The 10,956-nt window shown below is 36.7% G+C and overlaps 1 long non-coding RNA gene across 1 annotated transcript in view; it reads left to right on the forward strand.

Annotated features, from left to right (window-relative positions):
* LOC141550185 (uncharacterized) overlaps nucleotides 1-9,979 on the forward strand; it is a 32,259-nt gene extending 22,280 nt beyond the window's left edge. Inside the window, exon 3 of the long non-coding RNA XR_012484535.1 lies at nucleotides 9,731-9,979. This is a non-coding gene — a long non-coding RNA (uncharacterized LOC141550185). The remainder of the gene's footprint in view (nucleotides 1-9,730) is intronic.
* The last annotated feature ends 977 nt before the right edge of the window (nucleotides 9,980-10,956 follow it).

Here is a 10,956-nt window from a genome sequence, read left to right on the forward strand (position 1 = left end):
CTATAGACCAATTTCCTTAATGAATATTGATGCTAAAATCTTAAATAAGATATTAGCAAATAGACTTCAGAAAATCATCCCCAGGATAATACACTATGACCAAGTGGGATTTATACCAGGAATGCAGGGCTGGTTTATACTATTAGTATAATTGACCATATTAATAATCAAATTAATAAAAACCATATGATCATCTCAATAGATGCAGAAAAGGCATTTGATAAAATCCAACATCCATTCCTACTAAAAACTCTTGAGAGTATAGGAATAAATGGACTATTCCTTAAAATAATAAGGAGCGTATATTTAAAACCTTCAGTAAACATCATATGTAATGGTGATAAACTAGAACCTTTCCCTGTAAGATCAGGAGTGAAACAAGGTTGCCCACTTTCACCATTACTATTCAATATAGTACTAGAAACTCTAGCCTCGGCAATAAGAGCCGAGAAAGAGATCCAAGGAATTAGAGTAGGAAATGAAGAAATCAAATTGTCACTTTTCGCAGATGACATGATGGTATACTTAGAGAACCCCAAAGACTCTGCTAAAAAGCTATTAGAAATAATTCAGAATTTTAGCAAAGTCGCAGGATACAAAATAAATCCACATAAATCCTCAGGATTTTTATACATTACCAACACAATCCAACAGCAAGAGATACAAAGAGAAATTCCATTCAAAATAACAGTCGATAGTATCAAATATTTGGGAATATATCTACCAAAGGAGAGTCAGGAATTATATGAGCAAAATTACAAAACACTTGCCACAAAAATAAAGTCAGATTTAAATAATTGGAAAGACATTCAATGTTCTTGGATAGGCCGAGCGAATATAATAAAGATGACAATACTCCCCAAACTAATCTATTTATTTAGTGCTATACCAATCAGACTCCCAAGAAACTATTTTAATGACCTAGAAAAAATAACAACAAAATTCATATGGAAGAATAAAAGGTCAAGAATTGCAAGGGAACTAATGAAAAAAAAGTCAGAGGAAGGTGGTCTAAGTGTACCTGATTTAAAGCTATATTATAAAGCAACAGTCACCAAAACCATTTGGTATTGGCTAAGAAATAGACTAGTTGATCAGTGGCATAGGTTAGGTTCACAGGACAAGATAGTGAATAAAAATAGCAATCTAATCTTTGACAAACCCAAAGATCCCAAATTTTGGGATAAGAATTCATTATTTGACAAAAACTGCTGGGAAAACTGGAAATTAGTATGGCAGAAACTAGGCATGGACCCACATTTAACACCACATACTAAGATTAGATCAAAATGGGTCCAAGATTTAGGCATAAAGAACGAAATCATAAATAAATTGGAGGAACATGGGATGGTTTACCTCTCAGACTTGTGGAGGAGGAAAGAGTTTGTGTCCAAGGGAGAACTAGAGACCATTATTGATCACAAAATAGAACATTTTGATTACACCAAATTAAAAAGTTTCTGCACAAACAAAACTAATGCAAACAAGATTAGAAGGGAAGTAACAAATTGGGAAAAATTTTTTACAGTTAAAGGTTCTGATAAAGGCCTCATCTCCAAAATATACAGAGAATTGACTTTAATTTATAAGAAATCAAGCCATTCTCCAATTGATAAATGGTCAAAGGATATGAACAGACAATTTTCAGATGATGAAATTAAAACTATTTCCACTCATATGAAAGAGTGTTCCAAATCACTATTGATCAGAGAAATGCAAATTAAGACAACTCTGAGGTATCATTACACACCTGTCAGATTGGCTAAGATGACAGGAACAAATAATGATGAATGTTGGAGGGGCTGTGGGAAAACTGGGACACTGATGCATTGTTGGTGGAGTTGTGAAAGAATCCAACCATTCTGGAGAGCAATCTGGAATTATGCCCAAAAAGTTATCAAAATGTGCATACCCTTTGACCCAGCCATACTACTACTGGGCTTATACTCCAAGGAACTACTAGAGAAGGGAAAGGGACCTGTATGTGCCAAAATGTTTGTGGCAGCCCTTTTCATAGTGGCTAGAAGCTGGAAGATGAATGGATGTCCATCAATTGGAGAATGGTTGGGTAAACTATGGTATATGAATGTTATGGAATATTATTGTTCTATAAGAAATGACCAACAGGAGGAATACAGAGAGGCTTGGAGAGACTTACATCAACTGATGCTGAGTGAAACGAGCAGAACCAGAAGATCATTATACACTTCAACAATGATACTGTACGAGGATGTATGCTGATGGAAGTGGATTTCTTCAACATAGAGAAGAACTAATCCAATTCCAATTGATTAATGATGGACAGAACCAGCTACATCCAGAAAAGGAACACTGGGAAATGAATGTAAACTGTTATTTTTACCTTCTGAATCCAATTCTTCCTGTGCAACAAAAAATTAGGTTCTACACACATATATTGTATCTAAATTATACTGTAATATATTTAACATATATAAGACTGCCTGCCATCTGGGGGAGGGGGTTGGGGGAGGAAGGGAAAAAATCTGAATAGAAGTAAGTGCAAGGGATAATGTTGTAAAAAATTACCCATGCATATGTACTGTCAAAAAATGTTATAATTATAAAATAAAATAAAAAATTAAAAAAAAAAAAGAAAAATTCTTCTCCACTTGGCACTAAAAATATCCTTTATTTTTATTATTAATAAAGACTATCATATTTAAGTTTCTGTTATCATTTCTTATTAGAAATTTAATACCTCTGCATGTAATTTTGGTAAACTTGAGAATTTTGTAAATTGTTTTCTTTTAAATTCATATTTTTAACTTGAAATGATATGCTTATTAAAAAATCTTGGGCTTTTTGTTGTTTTAAAATCATAAAATTTTTTAAATTTGGGATAGTGGTCATTAAAATATCAAGTTCTCTATTTTATTTCAGGAAACAATTTGTTCTTAAATATAAAGTCCTCCAACAGGTCCTTGTAGTATGATGGTAACCGTGATTTAGAAATTATGAAACCAGAGTTAACTCTAGGGGCTCAGTAAAAACTGCACCAGCCTCACTGTGCTAAAAGAGGCTTATTGTCAAAACTTAGCCCACAAGTGATAGCTTATCTTTGTGATGAATGTTTCTGGCCACAGCAACTCTTAAAGATGCATCTATCAAGGTGTAATCTGTGCCTGTAGAGGAAGGATTGATCAGAGATCCATTAAGTACTGCCCTAGAAATCACAAAAGGATTCTTTGAATGAATCAGAAACTAATAAACTATTCTATAAATGTATTGTTTTGATACTGTGTCAAGAAGGACAAAAGCCCCACACATCAATCCATCCAAAATGCTTTTATTCATGTTTATATGTAAAGAGATTTTGGTCACTTGGAAACAAATCTTCTAAATATCTAAATACAAGAGGGATGCTATATAAAAAAAAAAAAAATGGGTATGTACTCTGGGTCTGCAGGTAGAAAATCTGGATGTGTGGATTGCTAATTAATTTATGAAGTTATGAAATGGGGCGGGCACACTCTCTGGGAAAGACAAAGTGGTAGCAGGAAGTAAGGCTGCAATCACATTTTAATAAGGCAAAGAGGATATGGGGCAAAAGAGATTTAGAGGCAGACTTCATGGGAACAGGCAGAGAGGGGAAAGGGGATAGAGAGGGAGAGAGGCAGAGATTTTCACTTGCATAATCTTAGATTAGATTTGGGAGCACTCAACACCATAAACCCAGACTGCAATGGAAGAATGGGAGAAGGGCAGGAAGAGAGAGACTGGAGTTTGAGGTCTGATTTTTATAGGATTTGGAGGGAACAGACTAATTCTTATCCATGCTGCCTTGGAATTAGTTCATTAACATGTCCAGATCCCTTCAAAGTTGTTGGCAAAACTAGAAAATATTAATGTATCCACAGCATCTCAGTTTTCAGTAAAGTTCTGTTGGTGTGGATGTCTGGAACTTAAATAAGTGACATATATATATGTATATATAGCTCTGATAGAAATTCCTATTAATAGAATATGATTTTTGGTTATTCAATGATACAATTTGTAAAATATGTTCCTTTGATCTTTGTGACTAAACTGTATGTGACTTCTAGGTTCCTCTTTCTGATCCTACTTCTGGCTATTGCTAGTTAATGCTGGCTACTTATAAACTTATTTACAGACTAGGAACAGAATGGGGTAGCCAGGCGATCAAGTACAAGATACAATTTTAACATAACATGCAAGGTAACCATTTTTCCCCTAATTTGATTAGAGATCCAGTAAAAGCAGGAAAGTTTTTTTTGTTCAGTCATGTCTGGCTGTTTGTGAGCCCATTTTGGATTTCCTTGGCAAAGATACTGGAGTGATTTTTCATTTTCTTTTCCAACTCATTTTACAGATGAGGAACTGAGGGAAATAAGGTTAAGTAACTTGTGCAGAGTCACAGAAAGAGTAAATGTCTGAGACTAGATATGAACTCAGCTCTTCCTGACTCCAGGGAAGATGTAATATTGACTACAATATCCACCTATTTGCCCAGTAGAGAGACTTAATTGGATTTGAAATCAAGGACCACGGTTCTTATTCCCAGTTCTGTCATTAGCTGTGTGACCTGGGGATGGGTACTAGGCCTTACTCAGTAAATGAGATGTCCTGTGCTTCTCTGTTAGACCATTAATTATAAGCTCTCTAAGATCTCATGAAATAAGTAAAAATAATATGTTTTTATTATTTAAAAAAATTCAACTGTGCCTCAAATCTTCCCAGCCTCTGGATAAGGTATGTTCTCTGCATGTAATTCTGATGTCATGATTGTAAAGATGATTACTATCTGTATGACTGTAGGCAAATCATTAAACATCTCTCTGTCTCAGTTTCCTTATCTATAAAATAGGGGTAATGATACCACCTATGCCACAGGGTTGTTGTGAGGATCAAATGAAGTAACATAAATAAAACATTTTTAAAACATTAAAAAGCTATAGATAGATAGATATGCAGGTATAGATATCATTACTATTACTAAGAGTATTGAAAATTTGTGGCCAGAGAAGAACTAGAGTACATTTTGGAACGCAAAATGAAAAATTTGATTATATTAAGTTAAAAAGTTATTGAACAAACAAAACCAATGCAGACAAGATTAGAAAGGAAGCAATAAGTGGGAAAATGTTTACATCCAAGGGTTGTAATAAAGGATGAGGACCAAGTGTGGATTACAACATAGTGTTTTCGTTTTTTGTTGTTTGTTTATATTTTACTTTCTCTCTCATTTTTTTTCTTTTTTGATATGATTTTTTTTTTTGGTGCAGCATGATTGTTGTGGAGACATGTATAGAAGAATTGCACATATTTAACATATATTGAATTATTTGTCATATAGGAAAGGGGTGGGGAGAAGAGAAGAAGGAAAAAAATGGAACACAGAGTTTTGCAGAAATGAATGTTGAAAACTGTGCATGTATTTTGAAAATAAAAAGCTTTTTTAAAAAAAAGTTTCCTTGTTCCCTACATTTATCTTATGAGTTCTGTTAATGTTTAAAATTTTTCTAATTAGATATTTATTCCTTTTACTTAATGCCATTTCTTCTTTTAAAAATTCAAGAGATGACAAATTAAACCTTAATAGTCATTCCTATTTCAGTATGCCTGTCATCTTTGTCCTAGAAATTCAGGTTTTCATAGTGAAGAGAGTAGAAAGAGCATGAAAACATTTTCTACCCCCAGCTGAACATAGGAGAGGTGAAAGAAAAGGTGAAGATGGGTAAAGAATACAAAGGGCTATGGAATCCTAGAAGACAAATTCTGCTGATATCATAGTTTTCTGTAAGATTCCATTAGTCTCCCTAGTATTCCTAGCAATAGCAATCCCTTGGATAGCTCAAAGATAATGCGCACAGAACTTAGCTAGCCACCAGAGGAGTTGAAAAGAAGAAGTCCATCTCACTCCTTCATAGAAGATGAAAATCAAAATCTTTCCTGATAGGAAAATTATATATCTATTCTCAAATTCTGGATATTATTCTGGATTCTTTAGTCAGACTCTTTGCTGAAGCAGGAAGTCCTTTATCTAATGCTTCTTTAGGTAGATAAATTATGTCTGGATGTATAGTCAAATAGACAGACAGATAGACAGATGGATGAATGGATGGATGGACAAATAGATAAATAGATGGACAGATAGACATAGGCAGACCAGAGTCTGACAGACTGACAGACCAACAGAGAGAGACAGAGGTGGACAGATAGATGGATTGATGGATGAACAGAGAAGACTGAGATAGATACTGATAAATCATTATAGATATAGATATTATTCCTGTGCATTCTTGTTTTCTCCATTCTAAAGCATTCCAGTTCCTTCAGCCTTTTGTTATGAACATTCCCAAAATAGTCCTGAAGTTCTTTCTTTGTGCAATTGGGATGGCTTTTAAGACAAGGGGCTGCTTTTACTCCTCTTCTCAGCTATATTTCTGGCAGCTTCTCCCTCTATCCAAGCCAAGTTTGGTGGATAATCAGTCTTTGTGGATTTCTAGAGAGGTTAGACCTGTGGTCCAGAGAGGTGATTCAGCTTGACCATTGTAACACAGAAAGTTACTTCTTTGCCAGTGTTGTTTCAGACTGCAGCTTGCCCAACCTCAACAGAGAATTCTATCCACAAATGACACTTCTTTTCCTCCTTCCCCAAATTTGTAAGGCTTAGCTTTTTGGGGTCATTATTCCGAATCAAGAGATCCTGACTCATTTGTCCCTTCAGAGCTGTGAGATCCTAAAATAGGCCCAATTAGGGAGATTCAGGAAAAGACTGAGATGGTAATAAGAGAGGAAAGAGGATCACAACTTATGCCTTGTATGTCCAGAATCGTTTGTGGCAGAAACACAAGATAAGTAGTCAGAGGAGCTGGGTTGAATTGGGACTTTGCCACTTACTGTGTGACATTGGGCAGATTGTTTCAGGTCCATGAGCCTCATCTATAAAATGTGGGGTTTGGACTATATGACCTCTAAGGTCACTTCTAGCTCTAATTCTATGATACCTGCACCAGAACTGAGTCAGGAACTTTGCTTCCAAAGGTCAAATTCTATGATGTCTTTATTCTAAAATGGGAGATTCATGGGATAACTAGGGGTGATTCAATGAAGTGCTCTGTTTGCCATGGGATGGAGTGATGGGGAAAAGCAGCGAACTAAACCCTTTTTGTCTGTGCCTTGTGACTCAACATTCTGGGGTTAGGCCTGGTAGTTCTGGGGAAATCCCAATATGCTTGAAATGAGAAATAGCGTGGGTGGAAAATACCAGAAGGGAAAACAAAGCCCAATGTGGTGAAACTAATAGCCTCTCAAATCTCTGATCTACTGTCAAACAAACTCAGACAGACCCTTACACCGTCCCAAACAACCTCAAAGTGTCACTATTTGGAAGGTGAGAGGTGAGGGTGATGAACAAATAAAATAAATAAAAGTCCCTCCCACTCCTAGCTCATGCTTTTAGTCTAGGAGTTCTCAACCTGGGGTCAGAGAATATGTTTGTTTGTTTGTTTGTTTGTTTAAGATATTTAGATAACTGTACTTTGATATAATTTATTTCCTTTGTAAACCTAAGAATTTTCTTTATTTAAAAAAACAAAACAAAACAAAACATGATTGTGTCAAGGAGCCCATATTCCACTAGTTTGCTAAAGGGATACATGGCACAAAGTTAAGAACCCTAATGGCCAGATTTGTTTGGTTCCTTGGTTCCTTCAGTTCCAGGTTGAAAGTAAGGTATCTATAATTGCTCAAATTGTCACTATGATTCTAGTCTTTTGGCTGTTGTTAGCCGAAGGTGTAACAAGGTAGTAACAAGTGATCCTGGGTAAGGCACTTAAGCCTGTTTGCCTCAGTTTTCTCCTCTGTAAAATGAACTAGAGAAGGAAATGGCTAAATTACTCCAAGTATCTTTGCTAAGAAAACCCCAAATAAGTTGCAAAGAGTCAGATATGACTGAACAACAAATAGGGTTCCTTCCGTTTGGGGATTGCTTTGATCTTTACTTCATTATATTTCTCCTTTTATTTTCTTTGTGCATTTGTGTAAATCTGGGATGGAACTTGTTAACTGAACTGGAACTGGCCTCTAACCTGAGAATGGCTGTAGCCAGACAGAGATAACTAGAGACAGAAAAGTCAGGACACAAATGGAAAGGTAGCTCATTTTAAAGTGAGGAAAATATTTCAAGTGGAAGTTCACCTTCCTAAGAGAATGTGCTTGACATGCTGGAGCAAGGAAATGCTTTATATACATAAAAAATCACAAGTGGACTGGACCATGAAATAATCATTCTCAGATCTTGAGTAGCATCTCCCACAGCAGGTTGAGCATGTACAATGCAGGTGTTCATAGCTCCTGTGAGAACAGTTTTCAAGTTAATTATCCCACAGAAGGGAACAAAACCAACAGAAACAGAAGTACCTTACCTGGTTCTGTTCACTTGGCAGTTACAAGGAACAGGGATTGTGAGCATGTCAAGTGTGATGGATGGCTCTCAGGTCCCTGGTAATCTGATGTTGTTGTGCTTATGGTCTTCTTAAAGGGATACAAGCAGGATTCCAAGCCCACTCCTACCTGCAACTTCTCTTTTTGCTTATGGGAGACAGTAGGGCAAGAGACAAGAAACATGTACCTGCCTGATTTCTGGAAATGATAGTCCTTTCAAAGATTTTCAGAAAAGGAAAGAATATTCAACCAGATCAGACCTATAAATCCAGGCTGGGCACTGCTACCACCCCCTCTCTCCCTCCCACAGCTCCCTTAATGAGTGAGCTCTTCTAAAGAATTTGACGGAACTGGGGGAGAAGGTAAGAGGGTTCTAAGAAGCGGTAGCACTTAGATTGACTTTCCCATGAGAAGGGCACATCTATTAGCAGAATAGAGCAGGGTATATAGAGCATAGATAGACTATGTCTTAAAGAAGGGGGTTTTCTGCAGGGTCTCACTGGAGAATGCTATCAACCTTCTTTTTTTGCTTCTTAACCACGGAGAGGGAACTGGAGATCATTCAGCCTATTTCCCTTCCCTTGTGAGTCCAACTCTCCCCTCTGGAAAAGTCCCAAAGCTGATTTGACATTCATTGATTATATGACCTTGGGTAAATGGCTGTATTTCTCTGGATCTCTTTGACCTCATCTTTATATGGAGACTCAAAGCTTGAGAAACTTGTTACTGGCCACTTGTCTATAATAAGGAAAAGAATGAGACCTGGTTAGTTGAGAGCCACTTACTCATAATAAGGGAAGTTAAAAACCACAATTTCACCCCCTTTCATTTAAGCTTTAATCCTATCTTAAATTCCATGCTAAACTGGAGAGGATCTTGGGGGACTGAGCAACCCTTACTAGTTTGTTGAAATGGTAGCCCCTTTATTTCCATTTGGAAATAAAGAAATTAAGTCAAAATTAAAAGGACTTTCTCACCCTAACTCAGACAGAGGCTTGAGACAGAGATGATTTTCACGGTGAACAGAAAGAAACACAAATTTGAGGGAACCCACTTAATTAGCTCTTCTGTATTTCAGAACTTCACCTCTAGAAATGAAAAGTCTCTAGAGAGAAAAATCTAATCATACCTATGGCTCTGGAAAATGAGCAATTTTTCTTTATCGGGAAGAAAAGTGCCTGAAGGTTATTCCTTAATAGGACACCAGATATATGAAGAGTCTGGTCTCTGGAAAAAACTAAATCTTAAACTTCTGGATACTATAGTAAAGGACATGTGATAGAAGCCATTCTTTCTCTTATAGGGAATAGTTTGTGTCTCAGCTGAAGTCAGAAGCTGGAAAGAGAGAGAACCTCTGCCGACACAGCAGGACATAGCTGGAAACAACCCCGAGATGAATAGAACGTCCTGTCACATGACAGAGCACCACCTGGCAGGGCTACCTGCCAAATTATATCAGTGGAGGGAAGCGAATGTAAATTGTTAGCACTACTGTCTATCTACCCAGGTTACTTATACCTTCGGAATCTAATACTTAACGTGCAACAAGAAAATGGTATTTACACACATATATTGTATCTGGGTTATATTGTAACACATGTAAAATGTATGGGATTACCTGCCATAGGGGGGAGGGAGTGGAGGGAGGGAGGGAGGGGATTATTTGGAAAAATGAATAAAAAAATATATATAAAAATAAAAATAAAAAAAGAAAATGGTATTTACACACATATATGTATCTAGGTTTTATTGTAACACATGTATAATGTATGGGATTGCCTGTCATCAGGGGGAGGGAGTGAAGGGAGGGGGGGGATAATTTGGAAAAATGAATACAAGGGATAATATTATAAAAAAAATTACTCATGCATATATACTGTGGGAAAAAATTCTAAATAAAAAAAAATTATATCAGTGGAGATCAGACCCAGTGATATTAAAAGAATGACATCACTAGGCAACATGGCAGACCCGAATTATATGAGGTGAAATTTCTCTACATACGTGCACCCTGCTCACATGTGCTCCCTACATCGATGCTTTCTTTCTACTAATTATATGGATATTATTAGATAGTGTGCCCCAAGTTTTTAGAGGAAATGTTCTCTTGCCCCTTTTCCTAGGCTATTTTCTTAAATGCCTTTTCTATGAGTAAATTTGCTCCCTGCCTGATTGGTAAAAGTAAACATATTGGTGAGGATTCTTGAGCTATAGTTTTGAGTGGAAGTGGACCCACTTTGTTTCTGAAAGCCACAAACATGAGAATGGGATGCCCCAGGTTTGGCACCTGCAAAATAAAGGGGCTGGCCTATATTCTCTCTAATAACTCTGATTGTTGTGAGTCAGTGTGTATGTGGGTCTGTGTTTATACACTTGTGAGTGTTCCACCATCAGCCTATGGGTGCTTGTTCTGGGTGGGTGGAGGATGATGAAGCGGAAATAGCGGGGGAGAAAAGAGGTTAGAAAAATCACTTCTATAAATAAGAACCCAACTCTCTTGACAGCTGGAACCCACATATTATTTGCTGG

Source organism: Sminthopsis crassicaudata, chromosome 1, assembly GCF_048593235.1.
Source record: "Sminthopsis crassicaudata isolate SCR6 chromosome 1, ASM4859323v1, whole genome shotgun sequence".
Lineage (NCBI taxonomy): Eukaryota > Metazoa > Chordata > Mammalia > Dasyuromorphia > Dasyuridae > Sminthopsis > Sminthopsis crassicaudata.